Source organism: Choloepus didactylus, chromosome X (genome assembly GCF_015220235.1).
Source record: "Choloepus didactylus isolate mChoDid1 chromosome X, mChoDid1.pri, whole genome shotgun sequence".
Lineage (NCBI taxonomy): Eukaryota > Metazoa > Chordata > Mammalia > Pilosa > Megalonychidae > Choloepus > Choloepus didactylus.
The window spans coordinates 71,788,867-71,814,430 of record NC_051334.1 but is presented as its reverse complement, the minus strand read 5'-3'; the positions used below and the strand labels follow the sequence as shown (position 1 = coordinate 71,814,430).

The window sequence follows — 25,564 nt, the reverse complement described above, 5'->3', positions numbered from 1 at the left end:
AAGGGAAAAGGGGCAGAAGCAATAATAGAGGAAATAATCAATGAAAATTTCCCATCTCTTATGAAAGACATAACATTACAGACCCAAGAAGTGCAGCATACCCCAAATAGAATAGATCTGAATAGACCTACGTGAAACACTTATTAATCATATTATCAAATGTGAAAGACAGAGAATTCTGAAAGCAGCAAGAGAAAAGCAATCCATCACATACAAAGGAAGCTCAATCAGACTATGTGCAGTTTTCTCAGTAGAAACCATGGAGGCAAGAGGCAGTGGCATGATATATTTAAGATACTGAAAGAGGAAAACTGCCAACCAAGAATTTTATATCTGGCAAAACTGTGCTTCAAAAATGAGGGCGAGGACAGAAAAAGATGGTGGAATAGAGAGGAGTGGAAGCTAGTTTGTCCCCCTGGAACAGCTAATAAACAACCAGGAACAACAAGTAAATAATCTTGAATAACTGCAGGGGGAAAAACTTGACTGTCCACACATCATACACCAACCTGAATTGGGAGGAATGCCCAAGATCACAGCATAAAATCTGTAAGTAAAAACTGCAGATCCAAGCCAGGAGTCCCCTCCCCCCATGGCCCAAACTGCAAAGCCTCATGGTGCTAGAGAGCAGCACTCTCCCAGCAAGCAAATATAGCTCAGCTGAGCTCCAACTGGGGTTTTCATTAACAAGTGTGGGCTGCTCAATACAAGTTACAAATTCCCAACAAGCAGACACAGGCTTTTGGTGATGACTGACCATGGAGAGACGGTGGTGGCCACAGACTGGCCCTGAAGGGGGATTTCTGTCCCTTTTTTGGCTCAGTGGAGAAAGCCTCAGCCATTTTCAGTTCCCAGCACTCTGACCCAGACAAGGGTGGAGATAGCACAGACAGAGTCTATTCAAATGTTAATGACCTTTCCCTAGGGGGAGTGTCTTCCCTAAGAGGAAAGAGGTGGGGCTCCAGCTCTACTACCTGCCCTCCATTCAGAACCGGACCCCAGAGCCTGGGGAAAAGCAGCCATGGGCCACACCTCCTTATACCAGTCTGGAGCTACAGGCTGACAGGTGCCACCTGCTGGGTGGAAAACAACAGTGACTTGATGCCTCACAGGGTGCACTGACACCATCAGGGAGACATGATACTATTGCCTTCTTCTAAGACCTGAGCCTGTTCTGGTCTGGGAAAACCTGATTAGGGTAACCAAGGAAACCAGATGCCTAGACAACAGAAAACTACAACCTACACTAAGAAAAATGAAGTTATGGCCCAGTCAAAGGAACAACTCACACGTCAACTGAGATACAGGAATTGAAACAACAAATACTAAATCAATTCAAAAAGTTTAGGGAAGATATGGCAAAAGAGATGAAGCATATAATGAAAACACTGGGCATACATAAGGTAGAAATTGAAAACTGGAAAAACCAACTGGCAGAATCTATGGAAATGAAAGGCACAACACAAGAGATGAAAGACATAATGGAAACATACAACAGCAGATCTCAAGAGGCAGAAGAAAATACTCAGGAACTGGAAAACAAGGCACCTGAAAGCCTACACACAAAAGAACAGATAGAGAAAAGAATGGAAAAATATGAGCAACATCTCAGGGAACTTAAGGACAAAATGAAAAGCAGGAATGTATGTGACACTGGTGTCCCAGAAGGAGAAGAGAAGGGAAAAGGAGCAGAAGCAATAATAGAGGAAATAATCAATGAAATTTTCCCATCTCTTATGACAAGACATAAAATTACGGATCCAAGAAATGCAGCATACCCCAAACAGAATAGATCTGGATAGGCCTACACCAAGACACCTAATAATCAGATTATCAAATGTCAAAGACAAAGAGAGAATCCTGAAAGCAGCAAGAGAAAAGTGTTCCATCACTTACAAAGGAAGCTTGATAAGACTATGTGTGGATTTCTCAATAGAAACCATGGAGGCAAGAAGGAAGTGAGGAGATACATTTAAGATACTGAAAGAGAAAACCCACCAACCAAGAATCCTATATCTGGCAAAACTGTCCTTCAAATATGAGGGAGAGCTTAAAATATTCTCTGACAAACAAACAATGACAGAGTTTGTGAACAAGATACCTGCTTTATAGGAAACACTAAAGGAAGCACTGCAGACAGAAAGGAAAAGACAGTAGTAAGAGGTTTGGAAAACAATTTTGGGAGATAGTAGCACAATAATATAAGTACACCGAACAAAGATGACTGTGAGTATGGTTGAAAGAGGAAGGTTAGGACCATGTGAGACACCAGAATGAAAGAGGAAAGATAAAGACAGGGACTGTACAACTCAGTGAAACCTAGGGTGCTCAACAATTGTAATAAAAGGTACAACTATGTTTTTACATGAGGTAGAACAAATGAATGTCAACATTGCAAGATGTTAAAAATAGGGTGGGATTGGGGAGAAAATACAATCAATGCAAACTAGAGACTATAATTAACAGAAACATTGTATTATGCGTCCTTTAATATAACAAAGGCAATATACCAAAGCTAAATGCATATGAGGGAGAGGGGGAAATAGGGGAAGGGTATGGGCATCCTGGCATTGGTGATGTTGCTTGACTATTTATTCTACTTTAGTTTAATGTTATCTTTCCTTTTGTTGCTTTCTAGCTGTCATGTTTTTTCTCTCTCTTTTTTCTTTTTCTTTTGTCTCTACCTTCTCTGACTCTTCCTCCTTTGTGGAAAAAAATGGAGATGTCCTTATATACATAGTGGCAATGGTGCTGAATACATAAATACATGACTATACCGGGAACCAACAATTTTTTACTTAGGAGAGAATGTATGGTGTGTGAATAAAACCATCTTAAAAAATGGGTTGATGAAGAAACCTTGAGGGCACTATATTGAGTGAAATAAGACAGACACATAAGGACAAATATTGCAGGGTCTCACTGATATGAACTAATTATAATATGTAAACTCATGGACATGAAATATAAGTTACCAGGATATAGAATGAGGCTAAAGAATAGGGAGCAGTTGCTTATTATGAGCAGAATGTTCAACTAGGGTGAACTTAAACAATTGGATATGGACAGTGGTGATGGTAGCATGTTGTGAGAATAACTAGCAGTGCTGAATGGTGTGTGAATACAGTGGAAAGGGGAAGCTCAGAGTCAGTTATGTCACCAGAAGGAAAGTTGGAGGTTAAAAGATGGGAATGTATAAAACAGTGAATCTTGTGGTGGACAATGTCCATGATTAACTGTACAAACATTAGAAATCTCTCTCATGAACTAGAACAAATGTATGACACTATAACTAGAAGTTAGTAATAGAGGAGCATATAGGAAAAATATGTATACCTATCACAAACTATATACTACAGTTAGTAGTATTTTAACATTCTTTCATCAATGGTAACAAATGTACTATACCAAAATTATGAATCAGTAATGGAGGGGGGGTGGCTAGGGGTATGGGAGGATTTGAGTTTCCTTTTTTGTATGTGTCTTTATTTCTTTTCTGGAGTAATGAAAATGTTCTAAAAATTGAAAAAAATTAATTGTGGTGATGGATGCACAGCTGTATGATGGTACCATGGGCAACTGATTGTACACTTTGGATCTTTGGATAATTGTATAGTTTGTGAACAATCTCAATAAATAAAAAAGAAACCTTAAAAAATGAGGGCAAGTTTAAAATATTCTCAGACAAGCAGCTACTGAGAGAGTTTGTGAACAAGATACCTGCTGTACAGGAAATACTAAAGGGAGCACTACAGACAGGTAGGAAAAGACAGGAGAGAGAGGTTTGGAGCACAATATTGGATGATGGTAGCCCCAAATGGTAAGTACACTGAACAAAGATGACTGTGATTATGGTTGAAAGAGGAAGGTTAGGGGCATGTAGGACACCAGAAGGAAACATAGAAGATAAAGACTGGGACAGTATAACTTAGTCAAACTTAGAGTGGTCAATGATTGTGATTAAATGTACAAATGTTTTTACATGAGGGAAAACAAATGAATGTCATCTTTGCAAGGTGTTAAAAATGGAGTGGTATAGGGGAAAAATACAATCAGTGCAAACTAGAGTCTATAGGTAACAGTTAACATTGTAATGTGCTTCCATTAATTGTAGCAAAGGCAATATACCAAAGTTAAATGTCTATAAGAGGGGTACATAAGGAAGGGGTATGGGATTCTTGGCATTGGTGTTGTTGTCTGACTTTTTAGTTGTGTTTTATTTTAATTTTATTTTTTCTTTTGTTGCTTTTTAGATGTCATTTTTTTTCTTTCTTTTTCTTTTTACTTTTTTCACCTCTTCCTCTTTCTTTGTGGAATAAATGGAAATATCCTTATATAGACAGTGGTAGTGAATGTGTAACTCTGTGATTATACAGGGAACCATTGATTGTTTACTTAGGATGGAAGATATAGTGTGTGAATAAAACCATCTAAAAATAAACAGAGAGATACAAGTGCTAGAGAAAATGTGGAGAAAAAGATGTACATAATCACCATTGGTGGGGAAGTAGAATGATGCAGCCCAATCGGGAGGGCCGTGTGGTGATTCCACAGGAAGCTATGCATGGGGTTGCCATATGGTCCTGCAACTTGGTTATTGGCTGTACACTTGGAAGAACTGAGAAGACGGACAGGAATGGACATTTGCACAGTGGGGTTTATGGTGTCAGTATTCACAGTTTGCAGTGGATGGAAGTGGCCAAAGGTTACATCGACTGATGAATGGAATGGTGAACTGTGGTGTATACATACAATGGAGTATTGAGCTGCTACAAGGAATGGAGTTGTGAGGTGAATGGATATTGAGGACAGTATATTGAGTGAAATAAACCAGAAATAAAAAGAAAAATATTATAATGCCTCACTAATATGGAATAACTTTAATGTGCAAACTCTGAGAATTGAGTCTGAGAGCATAGGTTATCAGGGGAAGGTTTATTGTAAAGGTTCCCAGTTTGTAAGCTCTTACAGCAGTTACATCTATTCCTGAGCTGTAATGGTTATTTCTAAATTCTGAGATGCTGAGCTCTTTGTGTATGACCTGGTCTGTCCCTGGAAATTTGGGTAACTGTGTGACAACTGAGACTCAGAGCCAGAGTCTGGCAGCTATGAATGTCAGCATTCATACATCCCCATACAGCAAATGTTAAGGAGTCTGAAAAAAGAGATCAGACTTCAATTAGAGAAATGAACGAAATGGACCTGGTTAGGACTAAAAGGTAAAGGATGATAGTGACAGTGTTTTTAAAATTTCAACTTCTGTGTAAGACCAAAGGAAAAGATGTTTATTAGGTGTAAAATCTATATTTTTTGTAACACACTATATAATTTAACTTGTATGGTCAGTTTATTCAAACAACATAATTACACGGAACTTTGAATAGGCAGTGAAATCTAGTTGGTTTGTACAGGTTAGTGTGAAGCCCCAATACATCCCAGAGTAATTTGGGCAGAGAATAAAAATGTATTTGCAAAGCCCCCTTGAGAGACTGGGGGAAAATGTGGAAGCATTAAATTTCCCCACCTGGGGAATTAATGATATTTTCACAAGCATTGGGGGTGTGCCAGTTTGGATGTATTATGTCCCCCAAACTGCTGTGTCCTTTGATTCAATCTTGTGAAGGCAGACATACTAGTGTTGATTAAGTTGGAATCTTTGGATTAAGTTGTTTCCATGGAGACGTGACCCACCCAACTGTAGGTGATAACTCTGATCAGATTATTTCCATGGAGGTGTACCCTGCCCATTCAATGTGGGTCTTGATTTAATCATCAGAGTCCTATATAAGAGCTCAGACAGAAGGAGCTCGCTGCTACAACCAAGAGAGACATTTTGAAGATGGCCATTAAAAGCTGGCTTTTGTTGACACCTTGCTCTGGAGATGCTAAGAGAGGAAAAAACATCCCAAGAGCAGCATTTTGAAGAATGCACAGGAGCTGAGAGAGCAGCTGGAACACAACATGGGATCAGCAGACACCAGCCATGTGCCTTTGCAGCTAACAGAAGTTTTCCAGATGCCATTGGCCTTCCTTCAGTGAAGGTATACTTGTGTTGATGCCTTCATTTAGACATTTTCATGACCTTCAGACTGTAACTTTGCAACCAAATAAACCCCCTTTATAAAAGCCAATCCATTTCTGGTGTTTTGCAAATGGCAGCATTAGTAAACCAGAACGGGGGCTACCAATTTAGAAGGCCAAGCCCTCAATCTTTGGGCTTGCCCTTATGAAGTTTGTTACTGCAAAGGAGAGGCCAAGCCTACTTAAAATTGTGCCTAAGGGTCACCCGCAGAGAACCTCTTTTATTGCTCAGATGTGGCCTCTCTCTCTAAGCCAACTCTGCAGGTAAACTCATTGCCCTCCCCAGTACATGGGACATGACTCCCTGGGGTGTAAAGCTCCCTGGCAACATGGGACATGACTTGCAGGGATGAGCTTGGCCCTGGCATTGTGTGATTAAGAAAGCCTTCTTTGACCAAAAAGGGTAGAGAAATGAAGCAAAATAAAGTCTCAGTGGCTGAGAGATTTCAAATAGAGTTGAGAGGTCATCCTGGAGGTTTTTATGCATTATATAGATATTCCTTTTTAGTTGTTAGTATATTGGAATAGCTAGAGGAAATATCTGAAACTGTTGAACTGCAACCCAGTAGCCTTTATTCTTGAAGATGATTATATAACTATATAGTTTACACTGTGTGATTGTGTGATTGTGAAAATTTTGTGGCTCCCACTCTCTTTATACAGTGTATGGACCGATGGATAGAAAAATGAGGACAAAAAATAGATGAATACTGGGGAGGGATGGTAAGTATGGGATGTTTTGGGTGTTCTTTTTTACTTTAACTTTTCTTCTTATTCTTTTTTCTGTGTGGTAATGAAAATGTTCAAAAATTGATTGTGTTGATGAATGCACAACTATATAATGGCACTATGAACAACTGATTATACACCATGGATGATTTATGGTATGTTAATATATCTCAATAAAATTGAATTTTTATAAAAAAGTGAAGTCCAGAGTGGAGAAGTGAGTTTCTCAAGGTTACACAGTGATTTAATAGCTGTGAGGGGACTAGTAACTGGTTTTTTCTGTCTCAAGCTGGTGCTCAATTATATACTGTACTTGGGATAGTCAGTAAATAGTAAACATTTTCCATGAAGACATAAAGAGAAGCTATGAAATCTTCTCTTCCAAAGCTCCTTCAGCAGACAATCATTGTTCAGCTGACAGACTCTTCTGCTTCCAGACAGGAGTTGTACTAGGCTGATCTCTGCCCTCAGTGCATTCTCACTGGGACAAATATCACTTATAAGCAATGAGTCACTCAGGTTTCCACCTTTCCTGAAAGCTATTGGGACCAGCCCATGAGAGGAGAATTGGAGACAGGTGTCTTCCACTCCAACAGTCAAGCAGGGATGTGGGTAGGTTAACATTCAGACCAGAGATTATCTAGAGATAACTCTCTTGCTCAAACAGTGGCTGCTGATGGCCAGAACCAAATCAAGAGCAATAAAGGTTAATAAAGAACCAGAAGACCCATTTTTCCAAGCTGTCCTTAGGGACACGGGAAACATGCAATCAGGGCAGGGACCTTCAGGGACTTCCAACTCACTTGGTGGTCCCTCTGAAATTATGTCCAGGGTTCAACCAACTGACATAGACTTGCCTATATTTATCATCAAAAGGGCAAGAGGAAGGGCGGGGCAAGATGGCAGACTGGTGAGCTGTATGTTTTAGTTACTCCTCCAGGAAAGTAGGTAGAAAGCCAGGAACTGCGTGGACTGGACACCACAGAGCAATCTGACTTTGGGCATATTTCATACAACACTCATGAAAATGTGGAACTGCTGAGATCAGCGAAATCTGTAAGTTTTTGTGGCCAGGGGACCCGCACCCCTCCCTGCCAGGCTCAGTCCCGTGGGAGGAGGGGCCATCAGCGCTGGGAAGGAGAAGGGAGAACTGCAGTGGCAGCTCTTATCGGAAACTCATTCTACTGATTCAAACTCCAACCATAGATAGACTGAGACCAGACACCAGAGAATCTGAGAGCAGCCAGCCCAGCAGAGAGGAGACAGGCATAGAAAAAAACAGCACGAAAAACTCCAAAATTAAAAGCGGAGGATTTTTGGAGTTCTGGTGAACATAGAAAGGGGAAGGGCAGAGCTCAGGCCCTGAGGCTCATATGCAAATCCCAAAGAAAAGCTGATCTCTCTGCCCTGTGGACCTTTACTTAATGGCCCTAATTGCTTTGTCTCTTAGCATTTCAATAACCCATTAGATCTGTGAGGAGGGCCCTTTTTGGTTTGTTCGTTTAATCCTTTTTTCTTTTCCTAAAACAATTACTCTAAGAAGCCCAATACAGAAAGCTTCAAAGACTTGCAATTTGAGCAGGTCAAGACAAGAGCAGAACTAAGAGAGCTCTGAGACAAAAGGCAATAATCCAGTGGCTGAGAAAAAACACTAAACACCACAACTTCCCAAGAAAAGGGGGGTGTCCGCTTACAGCCATCATCCTGGTGGACAGGAAACACTCCTGCCCATCGCCAGCCCCAAAGCCCAGAGCTGCCCCAGACAACCCAGTGTGACGGAAGTGCTTCAAATAACAGGCACACACCACAAAACTGGGTGTGGACATTAGCCTTCCTTGCAACCTCAGTTGATTGTCCCAGAGTTGGGAAGGTGGAGCAGTGTGAATTAACAAAGACCCATTCAGCCATCATTTCAGCAGACTGAGAGCCTCCCTACACAGCCCAGGAGTCCAGAACCGCCCTGGGGGGATGGCACTCACCTGTGACATAGCACAGTCATCCCTCAACAGAGGACCAGGGGGTGCATGGCCTGGAAGAGGGACCCACTTACAAGTCTCAGGAGCCATACGCCAATACCAAGGACTTGTGGGTCAGTGGCAGAGACAAACTGTGGCAGGACTGAACTGAAGGATTAGACTATTGCAGCAGCTTTAAAACTCCAGGATCACCAGGGAGATTTGGTTGTTAGAGCCACCCCCCATCCCTGACTGCCCAGAAACACGCCCCATATACAGGGCGGGCAACACCAACTACACACGCAAGCTTGGTACACCAATTGGACCCCACAAGACTCACTCCCCCACTCACCACAAAGGCAAAGCAGGGGAGAACTGGCTTGTGGAGAACAGGTGGCTCGTGGACGCCACCTGCTGGTTAGTTAGAGAAAGTGTACTCCACGAAGCTGTAGATCTGATAAATTAGAGATAAGGACTTCAATTGGTCTACAAGTCCTAAAAGAACCCTAACAAGTTAAGCAAATGCCAAGAGGCCAAAAACAACAGAAAATTATAAAGCATATGAAAAAACCAGATGATATGGATAACCCAAGCCCAAACACCCAAACCAAAAGACCAGAAGAGACACAGCACCTAGAGCAGCTACTCAAAGAACTAAAGATGAACAATGAGACCATAGTACAGAATACAAAGGATATCAAGAAGACCCTAGAAGAGCATAAAGAAGACATTGCAAGACTAAATAAAAAAATAGATGATCTTATGGAAATTAAAGAAACTGTTGACCAAATTAAAAAGATTCTGGACACTCATAGTACAAGACCAGAGGAAGTTGAACAACGAATCAGTGACCTGGAAGATGACAGAATGGAAAATGAAAGCATAAAAGAAAGAATGGGGAAAAAAAATTGAAAAAATCAAAATGGACCTCAGGGATATGATAGATAATATAAAACGTCCGAATATAAGACTCATTGGTGTTCCAGAAGGGGAAGAAAAGGGTAAAGGTCTTGGAAGAGTATTCAAAGAAATTGTTGGGGAAAACTTCCCAAATCTTCTAAACAACATAAATACACAAATCATAAATGCTCAGCGAACTCCAAATAGAATAAATCCAAATAAACCCACTCCGAGACATATTCTGATCACGCTGTCAAACACGGAAGAGAAGGAGCAAGTTCTGAAAGCAGCAAGAGAAAAGCAATTCACCACATACAAAGGAAACAGCATAAGACTAAGTAGTGACTACTCAGCAGCCACCATGGAGGCGAGAAGGCAGTGGCACGATATATTTAAAATTCTGAGTGAGAAAAATTTCCAACCAAGGATACTTTATCCAGCAAAGCTCTCCTTCAAATTTGAGGGAGAGCTTAAATTTTTCACAGACAAACAAATGCTGAGAGAATTTGCTAACAAGAGACCTGCCCTACTGGAGATACTAAAGGGAGCCCTACAGACAGAGAAACAAAGAAAGGAGAGAGAGACTTGGAGAAAGGTTCAGTACTAAAGAGATTCGGTATGGGTACAATAAAGGATATTAATAGAGAGAGGGGAAAAATATATATGACAAACATAAACCAAAGGAAGATGGCTGAATCAAGAAATGCCTTCACGGTTATAACGTTGAATGTAAATGGATTAAACTCCCCAATTAAAAGATATAGATTTGCAGAATGGATCAAAAAAAATGAACCATCAATATGTTGCATACAAGAGACTCATCTTAGACACAGGGACACAAAGCAATTTATATTGGCAATTATCTTGCAAATGCTGGGTTATGGATTCTGATGATACTTGGCAAGAAAGAAAATTTTAGAATAGGCTGAATTTACCAGAGTGCCCTTATTTTGATATTGTATATTTAAGGTGTTGGCTCAGGCACCTGGAAGTGGTCTTAATTGATAATCATTGTTCTTTGCATGTACTCTATTATTCAGAAGAAGCTCATCTTTTAGAGCAATGGAATGGTTTTTTGAAGACTCAGTACCATCTGTTGGCACCTTGTGAGTTTGAAGTACCATCCTACAGGAGAGCTTATGTGCTGAACCAGTAATTAATACATAGTGCCATTTCTCCTCGGTCAGAATATATATATATATCAGGAAATTTAGGGTGGAGAAGGTCATAATTCTCATAATTTTACCTGATAACCCACTCATAGTCCTTACAACTCTGGACCTGGTGACTAAGAAGTTCTAATACCTAAAAGGGAAATGTTTCCACCAGGGACAATAACAATTATTCTATGTCTATTTAAGGCAGTTTAAGGCTGCCACCTTACTTTTTTGAGTTCCTCACACCATTGAAGAGAAAATGGAATTACAGGCAGAAAATAAAACTATCCTATTGGTTGAGGTAACATCTGGCTGGGGTGACACTGATGATCAAAGAGAAATAAGGATACTGTAACCTACAGATGGTGATGGGGTGGGGTGGGGGGGGAGAGAAAGGATTAAACATAAATGATCCCCTAAATTACCTCCCCAAACCTCTATATTCAGTGTAAAAAAAATTAATGGAAATTACTAAACAAAAAGATTGACAAGGGTTCAGATCTCTCAGGAATGAAGGTAAACAATCCTGAATAGCTGAGATACTTGCTGAAAGTAGGAGGAACATGGAAGGAACGTGGAGGAAGGAAGTCATAAATGACCTCATGATCAGTTGCTGAAATAAAAACTCTAATCCCATTGGTAAAAAAAAAAAAAGGGCAGGAAACCTGGAGTCAAATCTCGCCTCTATTTGTTACTGTTACTTAACTTCTCTGAGCCCCAATTGTCAGTTCTGTAAAAGAGAGATAACTAATATCTACCTCAAAGTATTGCAGGAGGCTTAAAGAAGAATGAGATATGAAAGAGCTCTGTAAACCATAACCACTGCACAATGAGAGGTAGTTTTATTGCCAAAAACTCTTCCTACTGTCTGAACAGCAGCCCCACCTTTCCTATGGTCTCCTCTTTGTTGTGGTTTCAGCCTCTTATTAATCCTTGTTCTTAAAGGTAGGATGAGATGTCCTCCAAATGCCACAACTTGCCTTAATGAATCTTGTGTAGCATTCCCACCTCCCACTATTTGGATATGGTCTCTGACTTTAGACTTTGGAGGTGTTCTCATGGGCAGAGGTTGTAGATGGGACCTGACCACCCCCAGGGAAAGTAAGCACTCAGTCAAAATGGCAACATTTGCCTTTGGTTTTTTTTTTTAACAATTATTTAAGATCTTTATTAACAGGAGCTTGCAGTTTGTTGAGTTTTTTGAAAAATTCAAATTGCAAACTTTTATTACATACTAAAAATTAGATTTTTTAAAATCTCAACTTGACCAGATATGAAACAATTTAGAAACCTTTAAAGGTGTTGTTTTAGTTTGCTAATGCTGCAGAATGCAAAACACCAGAGATGGATAGGCTTTTATAAAATGGGGGTTTATTTCACTACACAGTTACAGTCTTAAGGCCACAAAACATCCAAGGTAACACCTCAGCAATCGGGTACCTTCACCGGAGGATGGCCAATGGCGTCTGGAAAACCTCTGCTAGCTAGGAAGGCAGCTGGCATCTGCTCCAAAGCTCCGGCCTCAAAACGGCTTTCTCCCAGGACGTTCCTCTCTAGCAAGCTTGCTTCTCTTCAAAACATCACTCCCAGCTGCACTCCGTTTTCTCCCCCCCCCCCCCCCCCCCCCCCGAGTCAGCTCATTTATATAGCTCCACCGATCAAGGCCCACCCCAAATGGGCGGGGCCACGCCTCCATGGGAACATCTCATCAGAATCATCTCCCACAGCTGGGTGGGGCACATTCCAAGCAAATCCAACCAGCACCAAAACTTCTGCCCCACACAAGACCACAAAGATAATGGCATTTGGGGGACACAATACACTCAAACCGGCACAGGTGTATTGAGAAAACCCAGGCTTTTTAAAAATCACATTTGTCATTACCAAAAAGAGATGTCTTTAGGTAAAAATAATGAAAACCACATGCTGCATAGATAATGCAGATAGTTCTAGTTATCTGGTCCATGGGCAAAAAGCCAGCACTTAAGGTCTTCATCTCCAATCTTCTGTTCATTTCTTATTGCTGGAATTTCATATTTACTTCTTGTTAGATGACTAAACTGGATGATGATAGAGATGGTAAGCCGGCATTTACTCAGCCCTGCCCTACTCAGCTTCCGGAGCAGATGAATTCACAGCAGGTGGTTGGCTGCTTTTGTCTCTTTGCCATCTTGTGGTTTAGGGTTTTCTGTGCATCTGCGTGGTAACTGAAGTTATGGCAGTCCAGACATTGAGGCGACTGCTGACCTTGGGTCTCATCTTGATTTTCCTTATCATCTTCATTGCCTTCCTGTATAGGCTGTCTTTGGCGAGGGGGGCCCCTGTGGAATCTTGGTCTATAACCACAATGCATATTTAGCCTCACGGGTCTACCTTGTGCTCCTGCACCCTGGCTGTCAGCACCTTCCATCACTTCTTGCACAGAAGGGTTGGAATCCTGTGGTCGACGCCCATAGGGTCTCCGCAAGTAGTAAGGGGGAATCGTCACCTGAAGTAGGGCTGGCATTGTCGGGCCTGGCCTTCCGGAGCACTCTCTGATCCCTCATTCTTTCCCCTACTCTCACTATTCTGATAATTTTGCTGCATACTTACTGCCTTGCACTGGAACTCCACCAGGGCCTGTGGCATTTGCTGCCGCCGCCCCCTTTTCTCCTTTAACAACATTAAACTCCACAGTCTGTCCATTTCTTATACTGCGAAGGTACTTTCTGGAGTTATTCTTCATGGCAGGCTGATGTACAAACACATCTTTATCGATGTCATTCCTGTTGATGAAGCCATATTCGTTTCTTACATCGAACCATTTTACTGTTCCCAAAACCTTCGTTGCAACGATCTTGTCGCCACCCGCAGGCGCCGCCTATATGAGGCCGACCAGACGCCATTCTCTGCGCTGCTGCCTGTGGTGCGGGGCTTGGTGTCAGCAGCCCTGAGGGCGGGGGCGGCAGACGGCTGTTGGATCCCGGCCTCGCTGCTCATGGTTCCGGTGACGGTGACTGGGGGCGGATGTGGCAGCTGCGGCTTCTCCTCCGGTGTGATGGTAACTAGGCCAGCGGCCGAGATGGAGCTGCTCAGAGCTCTCTAGGGTCTGCTTTCTGCTCCTGCTAACGATCGCGCCTTTGTTCTTGCGCCTCTCTCCACCCCCCCCCCCCACCAGCAGGCATTCTTCCTTGAGTAGGCACCCAGTCCCACGAAGCCAACACAGGAATCTGCATTTGTAACATGCACCCCAGGTGATTCCAATGAGGGATTCTTCAGACCAGGCTTTGAGCACTAGCTGCTATAATTCATCTACACGGTTGGGGATAGCAGCCTTCCTGTGTTCTTTAACATAAAAGAGTATTTTACCTCGAATGGTGAAAATTGAGGCACTGTGAGTGACAGGTGGGAGTGATATTTGGGGTCCAGGGTCTCCAACTCTCAGATGGTACCTGTTCCTGTCTGCTAATGCTGCCAGAATTCAAAATACCAGAAATGGATTGGCTTTTATAAAGGGGTTTATTTGGTTACACCGTTACAGTCTTAAGGCCATGAAGAGTCCAAGGTAAGGCATCAACAATAGGGTACCTTCGCTGAAGGATGGCTATTGGCATCTGGAAAACCTCTGTTAGCTCAGAAGGCATGTGGCTGGCATCTGCTGATCCTGGATTGTGTTCCAGCTTCTCTCTCAGCTCCTGTGCATTCTTCAAAATGTTGCTCTTGGGGCATTTTGTCTACTCTTAGCTTCTCCAGAACAAAAGTCTGCTTTCAACAGCCGTCTTCAAAATGTCTCTCTAAGTTGCAGCTCTGAGGCACCTTCTACTTGTGAGCTTTTGTAAGACTCCAGTGAACTAATCAAGGCCCATGCTGAATGGGTGGGGCCACACCTCCATGGTAACATTCAATCAGAGGTCACACCCTAACCAAAGCTATCACTCACAGTTGGGTAGGTCACATCTCCATGGAAACAACCTAATCCCAATATCCCATGAGATTGGATCAAAAGATCATGGCTTTTTCTTGGGGGACATAATATATCCAAACTGGCACAGTACATCATGTGTGTGCCCATAGGGGCCCATAGGTGCAAATTTGCTTTGAACTGTTAATACTTATGCCAAGTGAGCTTCATTTGCCCATGGCCTCTTCTACAATCCTGCCTGGAGTGGCTGTGATCACCATGGTAAGCACAGATGATGTAGAGGCAAGAAGCCAATTTTAGTGACTCTGGAAAGAATACACAAAGAGAATCAACTTTCTCAAAACTCTGGAAGAAATTGAGACTAGAGAACAACAAAAAACACTTACAATTGGTAAGGGAGTGTGATGGTTAGGTTCATGTGTCAGCTTGGCCAGGTGATGGTGTCCAGGTGTCTGGTCAAGCAAGCACTGGCCTAATCATTACTGCAAGGACATTTGTGTCTGGTTAATAAACCAGAAGGCCGGTTTATTAAATCACCCATCAACTGACTGCATCTGTGGCTGATTACACCAATGAAAGGCAGGTCTTCCACAAAGAGAGAACTCAATCAGCTGGATTTAATCCAACTGAGGACTTCTAAGGGAGAAAGAGAAAGAACCATCACTTCTTCTTTGACTAGTCAGCATCTCCTGAGGAGTTCATCGAACACCTTCATTGGAGTTGCCAGTTTGCTGCCTGTCCTATGGAATTTGGACTCATGCATACCCACAGTTGTGTGAGACACTTTTATGAAATCTTATATTTACAGATATCTCTTGTTGGTTCTGTTTCCCTAGAGAACCCTAACTAATACAGGGAGTGACTGGAATAATTTCCTAGTCTGGGCCCCTTCCCCATGCTTGGATCCACAAGATAGTTTGTATGACTCACAGTGGTGGTTCTGCAGCCTATGCAAACTCAAGTGCAGGTCCCAGAGGCCCAATTGATCCATGGTGCAGCCAGGCAGCCCACATGCACTCAAGTGTGGGACCCTAAGTCCAGACTCACCCACAGCAGCAATTTGGCAGCTCGTACACATTTCCAGTGCAAGTCCCTACTGACACACCTAAATGAAAATTTTGGGGGTCTTTGTACATTGACCTCAACTGGCTCCATGGAAGGGAGACTCAGAGCATGGGTCTGGCTCTGGGTCCACTAAATCAGAATGGGAGAGTTGAGTTGCAGATCCACAGAGCAGACCCAGTGCTGAAAGTTGAGGTATAAAGGCAACCCAGAATGCAATATTGGAGTTGAGTTGATTGCAGCTGACAAGGAAGAAAAATTGTAATTAAAACAATGAACACACCTCAGAGACCCAGGAGGAGAAGCTGGGGAGAGGAACTCCTTTCCACATACTGGGGAATTCTTGAAAATTGCTGTGCATGCCCAGGACAAAATGCAGGCTTGGAGAGAACTAAGAATAACCAAACTGTCAACCATGGGTTGTTCTATAGGTTCAGCATAAACCAGACTAGGTATTGAAAAGCCTCAACTACACTAAAACCTTAGTAAAAGGGAGAATCTGACTTCCAGAATTAACACATCAAAATAATGAAATGCCAAGTCTTCAACAAAAGATCATAGGACATACAAAAGAACAGGAAGAGATAGCCCATTCAAAGAAACAAAATAAAGCAACAAAGGAAGCACAGACACTGGAACAGCTGATCAAAAACATCATCAACTCCCCTAAATAAGTTCAATGAAACAAAGGAAAACATGGACATATAACTAAAAGAAATCAAGAAGATGATGCAGGAACAAAAGAAGAAATTAGAAATTTTAAAACAGAACCAAACAGAACTTTTGGGGATAAAAAACATAATAACAGAGATTGAAAATACAATAGAAGGGTTCAACAGTAGATTTGAATAAGCAAAAGAAAGAATCAGCAAACAAGAAAACAAGACAATTGAAATCATTTGGTCTGAAGAGCACATAGAGAAAAGAATGGAAAAAGGTGAGCAGAGCCTAAGAAACCTGTGGGACAACTTGAAGCATACTAACATATGCACTATGGGAGTTCCAAAAGGAGACTAGAAAAAGAAAGGGAAAGAAATAATATTTAAAGAAATAATGGCCAATAAATTACCCAAATTGATGAAAGATATGAATATACACATCCAAGAAACCCAATGAACTATAAACAGGATGAACCCAAGTGGACCTACTCCAAGACATATATCATAATAAAAATGCCAAATGCCAAAGATAAAGAGAGAATACTGAAAGAGCAAGAGAGAAGTGACTCATCACATACAAGTGATCCTTAATAAGATTAAGTACTGGTTTCTCATTAGAAACTATGGAGGTAAGAAGGCAGTGCTATAAAATATTTAAAGTATTGAAAGAGAAAACTTGCCAGCAAGAATCCTATATCTGGCAAAGCAATCAGCTGGATTTAATCCAGTCAATTGAGGACTTTTAAGGGAAAATGAGGGAGAGTTTAAAACATTACCAGATAAATAAAACTGTGGGAGTTCATCACCACTAGACTGGCCCAACAAGAAATGCTAAAGGGATTTATTCGGGTTGAAAGGAAAGGACAGTATGTAGTACTTTGAAGTTGTGTGAAGAAATAAAGATCTCTGGTAAAGGTAACCACATAAGTAAATACAAATGCTAGAATTATTGTATTCTTGGTATGTAACTACTTTTGTTTCTTTCAAGATTTAGAATGCAGTTGAATAAGAAATAACCATATTTCCGTGTTATGGGCATGAAAGAATAAAGAGGCAATGTGCGACAAAAACAGCATAAAGAGAAGAAATGGAGGGGTATAGGAGCAGAGACTGTGTATGTAATTGAAGTTAAGCTGGTATCATTTCAAACTAGTTTGTTATAGATTTAGGATGTTAAGTTAAACCCCATGATAACTCCAAAGAAATTACTTAAAATATAGACAGAAATCAAAATGAGAAGGGGATCAATCTGTTTCACTAAAAATAGACCAACTATGTAAAAAGAGACCACTGCAATGAAGGAAATGAGGGGGGAAAGTTGTAAGACATACAAGAAACAAAGGACAAAATGGCTGAAGTAAGTCCTGCCTTATCAGTATTTACTCTGCATGTAAATGGTCTAAACTCTCCAATCAAAAGACACAGATTGGCAGAATGTGTAAAAAGCATGATCCACCCATATTTTGTCTACAAGAAACTCACCTTAGACCTGGGAACACAAATAAGCTGAAAGTGAAAAGTTGGAAAAAACATTCCATGCAAATAGTAACCAAAAGAGAGCACAGGGGGCTATACTAACATCAGACAAGATAGACTTTAAGTCAAGAGTTGCTACAGAGATGACTTCATGAAGAGTCATCATGGTTTCCTGCTTCAACATTGCTTGAACAGAACCTGGCACATGCCCTCATTAGCCAGCCACTCCAAGCAGCCTTCCACCCCTACTCCAGCACCATGCAGCCGCTGCCTCCTCTCTTTAACCACCTGCCATGACAACCATGTCCCCATCACAGGTGTGACAGAACTACAACCAGGACTCAGAGGCCACCATCAACCACCAGATCAACCAGGTGCTCTACACCTCCTATGTCTACCTGTCAGTGTCTTACTACTTTGACCATGGTAATGTGGCTTTGAAGAACTTTGCCAAATATTTTCTTCACCAATCTCATGAGGAGAGGGAGCATGCTGAGAAACTTATGAAACTGCAGAACCAACAAGGTGGCCAATCTTCCTTCAGGATCTTCAGAAACCAGAATGAGATGACTGGGAGAGTGGGCTGAATGCAATGGAATATGCATTACACTTGGATAAAAGGGTGAATCAGTCACTACTGGAACTGCACAAATTGGCCACTGACAAAAACGACCCTCACTTGTGTGACTTCATTGAGACATTACCTGAATGAGCAGGTGAAGTCCATCAAAGAATTGGATAGCTATGTAACCAACTTGTGCAAGATGGGGGCCCCAGATTCTAGCCTGGTAGAATATCTCTTTGACAAGCACACTCTGGGAAACAGTGATGATGAGAGCTAAGCCTTATGCCATGTTCCCCAGAGCCACGGGGTGATTCTTTGGGCACCATGGCAATGCATGCATGTTGGGTTTACCTTCACCTTTTCTATAAGTTGTTTCAACATCCACCAAATTATTTCATTTGTACCATTCCTTCAAATAAAGTAATTTGGTACCAAAAAAAGAAGCTGCTAAGAAAGACAAAGAAGGACACTATATATTACTAAAAGGATCAATCCACCAAAAAGATACAAAAATTATAAACACATATATACCTAATCACAGAGTGTGATGGTTGGGTTCATGTGTCAACTTGGCTAGGTGGCCTACCTGTCTGGTCAAGCGGGCACTGGCCTGACGATTGCTGTGAGGCTATTTGAGGCTGGTTGATAAACCAACGGGCTGGTTTGTCGGATCATCAGTCAATTGACTGCAGCTGACTGATGACTCATCAAGGGGCATGCTTCCACAGTGAGAGAGTGCAATTGGCTGGATTTGGTCCGGGTGATCAGTTGGAGGCTTATAAGCCGGACGGTTAGAGAACCTTCATTTCTTCTTCAGCTGCTCAGTGAAGCTTTTCCTGGGGAGCTCATCGAAGTTGCCAGTTCGTTTCCTGAGGAGTTCGTCAAAGTTGTTGGTTCGTTTCCTGAGGAGTTCGTCAAAGTTGCCGGTTCGTTTCCTGAGGAGTTCGTCAAAGTTGTCGGTTCGTTTCCTGAGGAGTTCGTCGAAGTTGTCGGTTCGTTTCCCGAGGAGTTCGTCGGACGTCTTCCTTGGAGTTGACAGCTTGTTGACGGCTCTGCAGAATTTGGACTCGTGCGCTCCCGCAGTTGCGTGAGTCACTTTTACAATTTGATAATCAGAGACATCTCTCGTTGATTCTGTTTCCAAGGAGAACCCTAACTAATACAACTTGGTACCGGAAGTGGTTCTTGAGAAACGGAATCTTAAAATGGGCTTTTACAATTTGTTTTCTACTCTGATTAGATTCAGAGGCACTAATGACTCTATTTCCAATAATCAAGAGGGTACTAACAGTCCATGGCAGGAGTTGGCAAAGGAAATACGCAAAACAGCACCATAGAGTGGACGCTGATTCAGAGCATACACAGCCTCCTGGAGAACACTGCCCCAGCCCTGCAAGGTATTGCCACCTAGTTGGCGCCGTAATTGAGTCTTCAATAGGCCATTCCACCGTTCTATCAACCCAGCTGCTTCTGGATGATGGGGAACATGGTAAGACCACAGAATTCCATGAGCATGTGCCCATCCCCTCACTTCATTTGCTGTGAAGTGGGTTCCTTGGTCCGAAGCAATGCTGTGTGGAATACCATGACGGTGGATGAGGCATTCTGTAAGTCCATGTATCGTAGTTTTGGCAGAAGCATGTCGTGCAGGGAAGGCAAACCCATATCCGGAGTATGTGTCTATTCCAGTAAGAACAAATCGCTGCCCTTTCCATGATGGAAGTGGTCCGATGTAATTAACCTGCCACCAGGTAGCAGGCTGATCACCCCGAGGAATGGTGCCATATCGGGGACTGAGTGTGGGTCTCTGCTGCTGGCAAATTGGACACTCAGCAGTGGCTGTGGCCAGGTCAGCCTTGGTGAGTGGAAGTCCATGTTGCTGAGCCCATGCATAACCTCCATCCCTACCACCATGACCACTTTGTTCATGAGCCCATTGGGCAATGACAGGAGTTGCTGGGGAAAGAGGCTGATTGGTATCCACCAAACGGGTCATTTTATCCACTTGGTTATTAAAACCTTCTTCTGCTGAAGTCACCCTCTGGTGAGCATTCACATGGGACACAAATATCTTCATGTTGTTTGCCCACTCAGAAAGGTCTATCCACATACCCCTTCCCCAGACTTCTTTGTCACCAATCTTCCAATCATTTTCCTTCCAAGTCCCTGACCATCCAGCCAAACCATTAGCAACAGCCCAGGAATCAGTATACAGACGCACCTCTGGCCAGTTCTCCTTCCAAGCAAAGTGAACAACCAGGTGCACTGCTCGAAGTTCTGCCCACTGGGAGGATTTCCCCTCACCACTGTCCTTCAGGGATATCCCAGAAAGGGGCTGCAGTGCTGCAGCTGTCCACTTTCGGGTGGTGCCTGCATATCGTGCAGAACCATCTGTAAACCAGGCCCGAGTCTTCTCTTCCTCAGTCAACTGACTGTAAGGAACTCCCAAAGATGCCATAGCTGTGGGCTGGGAAAGAGAAGGTAAGGTGGAAGGAGTGGGGGCCATGGGCATTTGGGCCACTTCCTCATGTAACTTACTTGTACCTTCAGGACCTGCTCGAGCTCTATCTCGTATATACCATTTCCATTTTATGATGGAGTGCTGCTGTGCACGCCCAACTTTATGGCTTGGTGGGTCAGATAACACCCAGCTCATGACAGGTAACTCAGGTCTCATGGTAACTTGGTGGCCCATGGCTAAGCATTCTGTCTCTACTAAGGCCCAGTAGCAGGCCAACAGTTGTTTCTCAAATGGAGAGTAGTTATCTGCAGAGGATGGTAAAGCTTTACTCCAAAATCCTAAGGGCCTGCGTTGTGATTCTCCTATAGGAGCCTGCCAAAGGCTCCAAACAGCATCTCTATTTGCCACTGACACTTCCAGCACCATTGGATCAGCTGGATCATATGGTCCAAGTGGCAGAGCAGCTTGCACAGCAGCGTGGACCTGTTGCAGAGCCTCATCTTGCTCCGGTCCCCACTCAAAACTAGAAGCTTTTCTAGTCACTCGGTAAATGGGCTGGAGTAGCACACCTAAATGAGGAATATGTTGTCTCCAAAACCCAAAGAGGCCAACTAAGCATTGTGCCTCTTTTTTGGTTGTAGGAGGGGCCAGATGCAGCAGCTTATCCTTCACCTTAGAAGGAATATCTCGACAGGCCCCACACCACTGGACACCTAGAAATTTTACTGAGGTGGAAGGCCCCTGTATTTTTGTTGGATTTATCTCCCATCCTCTGCCACGCAAATACCTTACCAACAAGTCTAGGGTAGTTGCTACTTCTTGCTCACTAGGTCCAATCAACATGATATCATCAATATAATGGACCAGTGTGATGTCTTGTGGGAGGGAGAAATGATCAAGATCCCTGCGGACAATATTATGACATAGGGCTGGAGAGTTGATATAACCCTGAGGTAGCACAGTGAATGTAAACTGCTGGCCTTGCCAGCTGAATGCAAACTGTTTCTGGTGGTCCTTGCTGACAGCAATTGAGAAAAAAGCATTTGCCAGATCAATAGCTGCATACCAGGTACCAGGGGATGTGTTGATTTGCTCAAGCAATGATACCACATCTGGGACAGCAGCTGCAATTGGAGTCACCACCTGGTTAAGCTTACGATAATCCACAGTCATCCTCCAAGACCCATCTGTTTTCTGCACAGGCCAAATAGGAGAGTTGAATGGGGATGTGGTGGGAATCACCACCCCTGCATCCTTCAAGTCCTTAAGAGTGGCATTAATCTCTGCAATCCCTCCAGGAATCCGGTATTGCTTCTGGTTCACTACTTTGCTAGGCAGGGGCAGCTCGAGTGGCTTCCACTTGGCCTTTCCCAGCATAATAGCCCTCACTCCAGGAGTCAGGGAACCAATGTGAGGATTCTGCCAGTTGCTGAGTATGTCTATTCCAATTATGCATTCCGGCACTGGGGAAATAACCACAGAATGGGTCCGGGGACCCACTGGACCCACTGTGAGACGGACCTGGGCTAAAACTCCATCAATCATCTGACCTCCATAAGCCCCAACTCTGACTGGTGGACCAGAGTGACGTTTTGGGTCTCCGGGAATTAATGTTACTTCTGACCCAGTGTCTAATAATCCACAAAATATCTGATCATTTCCTTTTCCCCAATGCACAGTCACCCTGGTAAAAGGCCGTTGGTCCCCCTGGGGAAAGCTGGGAGGAAGATTAACAGTATAAATTTTTGGCAGTGTGACAGGGTCCTTCTCCAAGGGTACCTGGCCTTCCCTTCATTCAAGGGGCTCTGGATCTGTAAACTGTCTCAAGTCTGGGAATTGATTAAGGGGCCGTGACTCTCTGTTTTTGTAATTCAAGGGAGATTTTTGTTCACGTGGCCTAGAATTCTTCTGCTTATATAGTTCAAACAAGAATTTAGTCGATTGCCCATCTATTTTACTACTTGGTACTCCATGATCCACTAGCCAATGCCATAAGTCTCTGCAAGTCATATTATTTTGATTGCTGCTTTGAGCCTGTTTTCCATTATGGTAGCCATGCCCACCTTGTCTGTGGCGATTAACTGAAGCCACTTGGCTTCTGCTGACTCGGGACCCGATTATCCCCATTGTGTTTAAGGATTCTAGTTCAGTGACAGCAGTTCCTACAGTAATATCTGACCTACAGAGAAGGGCGACTACAGAGCTCTTTAGGGATGATGGAGCTAGTTTCACAAATTTATTCCTTACAGTCCTGGTAAAAGGTGTGTCCTCTGGACATTCCAGGGCTGTGTGAGCAGGTCTTCCATGATAAATCCACTCTAACATTCCAATCTCTCTAAGCCTTTGAATCCCCTCCTCCACATTATACCAGGGCAGTTCTGGCATTTCAACCTCTGGTAATGTCGGCCACCTTTTGATCCATGTTTCAGCCAGCCACCCAAACAAACTGTTAACACCCTTTCTAACCCCTCGAGCTACAACATTGAATGCAGAATCTCTGCTTAGTGGGCCCATATCAGTAAATTCAGCCTGATCCAACCTTATATTCCTTCCACCATTATCCCACACTCTCAATATCCATTCCCACACATATTCCCCTGGTTTCTGTCTGTATAAGTTGGAAAACTCATACAGTTCTTTTGGAGTATATCGTACTTCCTCATGGGTCACACTTTGTACCTCACCCTTTGGGGCTTGTTGGGACTTGAGCCTAGTTATAGGTCTTGAAGCAAAAACTGGTGGTGGGGGTGGGTCATGAAAAGAGTTAGAATTATCTCTCAAGCCATTCACCTCAGGACACTCTGTTGCATTTTCATCTCTTAAAACAGGATTAATCTCTCCAGACAAAAGAGTGAGGGCTGCTTCCTCAGGGGAGGTGATTACAAGATTAGCAGGCATTGAAGGGTTAATCTCCTTAGGTGGGGGTTGGGTGGCAGGCTCCTTAGGGCAGACTGGAGGCAGAGAAGCTGTTTCCCCAGGACAGCCCTCTACAGGTAAATCTAACAATGACCCAGCAGAATCCAGGGTTCCAATGTCCTCACTGTCATTATTATCAATCCATATGTCCCCATCCCAAGTTTCTGGATCCCATTCTTTTCCAATCAATGCCTTTACTTTAACAGTAGACACCCTGAGAGGTTGAGATTTTAGTTTACGCTGTAAATGTGCTACTCGCACAATAAGAGACTGCGTCTGATTTTCAGAAACCTCCAGTCTGCGGGCACAGGAAATAAGATTTTCTTTTAGGGCACAGATGGAACCCTTTACATCTGTCATACGGCGTTCAAGTTTTGAATTTGAAGCCTTTAGCTCATCCCTTTCTCTTACAACTGTATCCAAAGTATCTAAGAGCAGCCAGCCAACATCATTATACCTCTTAATACTGCAAAACTCCGTGAAAGTGTCGAAAACACTGTCACCCAGAGCCTTGCTTCGTACTAGAGCACAATTAGGAGAATCAAATGGTGCTATTTTGCGTATTTCCTATGCCAACTCCTGCCATGGACTGTTAGTACCCTCTTGATTATTGGAAATAGAGTCATTAGTGCCTCTGAATCTAATCAGAGTAGAAAACAAATTGTAAAAGCCCATTTTAAGATTCCGTTTCTCAAGAACCACTTCCGGTACCAAGTTGTATTAGTTAGGGTTCTCCTTGGAAACAGAATCAACAAGAGATGTCTCTTATTATCAAATTGTAAAAGTGACTCATGCAACTGCGGGAGCGCATGAGTCCAAATTCTGCAGAGCCGTCAACAAGCTGTCAACTCCAAGGAAGACGTCCGACGAACTTCTCGGGAAACGAACCGACAACTTTGACGAACTCCTCAGGAAACGAACCGGCAACTTTGACGAACTCCTCAAGAAACGAACCGACAACTTTGACGAACTCCTCAGGAAACGAACTGGCAACTTCGACGAGCTCCCCAGGAAAAGCTTCACTGAGCAGCTGAAGAAGAAGTGAAGGTTCTCTAACTGTCCGGCTTATAAGCCTCCAACTGATCACCTGGACCAAATCCAGCCAATTGCATTCTCTCACTGTGGAAGCACGCCCCTTGATGAGTCATCAGTCAGCTGCAGTCAATTGACTGATGATCTGACAAACCAGCCCGTTGGTTTATCAACCAGCCTCAAATAGCCTCACAGCAATCGTCAGGCCAGTACCCACTTGACCAGACAGATAGGCCACCTAGCCAAGTTGACACATGAACCCAACCATCACAGTCCACCCCTTGTCAACTTGGCAGTTGTACACATCACCTAAAACCATACCTTCAAAATGAACGTTACAGCTTATGCCATATGATAAGGGGATAAGACAGAGAAGAAAACAAAAATATTTTCTTCACAGACAAATACAAACATAATCATAACAAAACGAGGAGGAAATATTCATATCATCATAGTCCTCGTTTCTGTAACTGGTCACATGGCCGTAGTTCATATTTATCATGACCTTCTTCCACTACCCATTCCATATTCCCTTTACCCTCAGCAAGCACTTCAGCTGGCTGTGGTTCTTTCCCTGGTGGGGTGACCCAAACCTTCATTCCTGAAGTTTCTTGGCCATTGGTAGTCCTGACTGGATTGGGTTGTTGCAGTTTTCCATTGACTTGAATCA

General features: G+C 43.0%; 2 pseudogenes; one reads left to right on the top strand and one right to left on the bottom strand.

Annotated features, from left to right (window-relative positions):
* Positions 1–12,913: 12,913 nt before the first annotated feature.
* On the bottom strand, positions 12,914–13,897 carry LOC119523501 (annotated as a pseudogene).
* A 4,289-nt stretch (positions 13,898–18,186) lies between these two features.
* LOC119523403 lies at positions 18,187–18,762 on the top strand (annotated as a pseudogene).
* The last annotated feature ends 6,802 nt before the right edge of the window (positions 18,763–25,564 follow it).